We start from the raw sequence: 3,097 nt of genomic DNA, 5'->3' as shown, positions 1-3,097 counted from the left end.
GAATCTTGAGCTTCAATTCTCTCATTGATAGTCTTAAGGGCAAGGGATTTGCTCTTCCTTTGAGATGGTAAAGTGAGCTCATATGTTTGAAGAGAACCAATAAGTTCCTCGACCTTTATCTCCTTAAGATCCTTGCTCTCCTCAATGGCGGTCACCTTGGCTCAGAAGCTCTCCAGCAATAATCTAAGGATCTTTCTTGCTACTTTGGAGTCTTCTGTCTTCTCACTTAAGTTCAATTTCCCGATTACCACTTCATTCAACTTTCCATAGAATGTCGAATGATTCATCTTCTCTCATCTTCAATTCTTCAAACTGAGTGGTAAGCATTTGAAGCTTGGTATCGTTCACCTTCTTGGTGCCTTCGTAGGTAGTCTCCAAAATTTGTCATGCCTCCTTGGTAATTGACACATGAGAGATTTTATGAAATTCATCTGGTGAGACACCACAAAATATAGCATTAAGTGCTTTGCTATATTCATTAGCCGCCGCGAGAGCAACCTTATCTCAAGTAGATTTGGCAACCTCTGGCCTTGTCTAACCAATTTCTACAGCATTCTACACACTCTCATCAGTGGAGCACAAAAATGCACGCATACGCACTTTCCAAAATGTGTAATTACTCCCATTAAAGAAGGAAGGTGCATTGAGGGATTGAGACCAATCCATCCTTGGGGAAAAGGATCACACTAAGGATATAGAAATTTGACAAGGTGTACCCGCTTTGATACCAATTGAAAACTCACTTAGTGTATAAAACACTTATGAATGTTTAGACCCTCAAAAACAAATTTTCAATGCAAGCTTATATTCAAACAATATATGTGCTAAATATGAAATATAAGCAATACCCAAATTAGCAAACTACTCTAAGCCATTAATTAATCACAACCAGCAGAAATTAAAAGCTAAAAGTAAGGGAAAGAGAGATGCAAATACAAGATAATATCGACACGTATTATCGAAGAGGAAACCAAAGAAAATCAATTGGGATACATGAATAGTAGTAGAACCTCCAAGCCTAATTTACTCAATGCACCTAAGCCCTCCAAGCTCTTGCTCCAACAAAGTTACGCCGAACCATGTCTTCTCTATCTTTCCGGATCCCGCAATTAGCTCATTGCATCAACCAATATGAATTGGTTCTCTCTTGAACTACTTCCCAAACACCAAGAACCTTCTCACTATTCTGAATTTGGTGAAGTAAGGATTTGGCTTATGATCCTCTCATGGGTATGACAATGGAGATGATGAGAGTAAAGGAATTTGGAGAATCAAGTGCATAAGATTATAAATGAATCAATCTTGTTTTTCTCTAGGATTTCTCTCTTAAAATTCTCTCACGAAGCTCTCTCTCTCCTCTCTACATTTCGTGGGTAATGTGATTTTGATTTGAACACAAGATATCCTTCAATTTGGCTGAGGAATGGATCGAAGATCTTTGAAACGGAATTACAATGAATCTCTGGCTATGAGCTTGTTAGAAATTCTTTGTTCTTCGTGTTCTTCGTGTGTTCTTCGTGTTTGAAGGTTTGTGGTGGAAATTCTTCGGTGCTTTAGAGGCTTGATTCCGTAGAGCTTCGTTGATTTATGGTTTGTTGAGGTTTCTGGAGGCTTTTGAGCTTGATTCTAGTGACCTTTGAGACGTGGACGAGTAGTTTGGATGACTTTGCTTCGAATGTTGTCTGTATTCGAGGTTGAAGTTCTTGAAATTCTTGGAGGCTTTGGGGTTTGGTTCCGGTAGAGCGTCTGGATTTCTGAACTCAAGATATCTTCTTCCTTTTCTCTGTCTTTCTAAATGTCTCAGGAAGGCTTCTATTTATAGGAGTTTAGGAGTGGGTGAGCGACACGTGGTGGAGTTTGATTGGTGACACTTGTCACAGCCTGATTGGTCCGCTTGTGTCATCGCTTACACGTGCTGGTTTGCTTGTGTCATCGCTTACACGTGCTGGTTTGCTTGTGTCATCGCTTACACGTGCTGATGCAATTTCATGCCTTTATTTCAATGACAGTTGGCAAATTTCTATTGGAATCCAAATAGTGATGGCAAAACCTAGCAACAGTACGTGGCGCCTTGTAATTGGTTGTATTTTGTGGACTTGGTAGTATGATGTGTCAACTTGTGATAGGTCGAGAATTTTCCCTCTCTACAAATGCCCCCTCGAGACTCATTCATGCACACAGTTTTGGAGTGTGGTGAGTGAATGAGTCTTGAAAGAAAATGGATTTTTTTATACTTGACTCTTCTAGTGAAATAGTTGAAGGTGGTGGAGCTTTTAACAGGATGAAGTAATTGTAGAAGAGTAGACCCACCCATATGAAAGGCTTTGATGAGACCGAGAAGGGGTCTGCGAGTATTTGAATGTACTCGTGTGACCGAGCTTTCTCAACAGAGGTTAAGTCAAACTAATTTCAGAAGAGTATTTTGGATCATTGGTGGCGATCATAGGGTGTTGAAGATGGAGAAGAGGTGAGAATGTTGGTTGGGTATAGCATGCAGAGCTCTGGAGCTAGCCTCTTATTTTTAAGGACTTCTGGTGAAGTTATATCTGAAGGGTATACTTCAGATCACAGAGAGAACATGTGGGAGTGTGGTTGAATGTGCTTGTGTTATCGCATCACTCAGGTTAAGTTGAGGTAATTTCAGAAGGGATTCTGGGTTTGTTGATGTTGATGGTGAAAAAGATGGTGATGAAGCAAAGTGAATGGGTGAGACATACGACACCATGGCCCTGACCCTAGATGTTAGGGATTTTATGGCGTAGATGTCTCTGGGAAGTACACCTTCGGATGTGGGACTGGCTGCATGCTGAATGAGGTCCGACGGCAAGTCGTTGAATGCGCATGTGTGACTGGACCATACTGACGGACATTAAGTTGAAGTAATTTCAGAAGTATATTTTCTGAAATTCTTCAAGCTGATCTTAAGTTGGAGTAATTCCAGAAAGTGTGCTTTGTGGTACCAGCAATGATGACCTTTGGACCCCATGCTGGTGGAAACATGGAATGAGGCTTTGGTGTGGCATTCACCGACACCAAAGGCTAATTTTTGATGAGCTGGTACCTTGGAGGTCATCACAAGTGTTGGATGGGAGACAAT

Source organism: Castanea sativa, chromosome 1 (assembly GCF_040712315.1).
Source record: "Castanea sativa cultivar Marrone di Chiusa Pesio chromosome 1, ASM4071231v1".
NCBI lineage: Eukaryota > Viridiplantae > Streptophyta > Magnoliopsida > Fagales > Fagaceae > Castanea > Castanea sativa.
Note: the sequence above shows the minus strand (reverse complement) of the source record.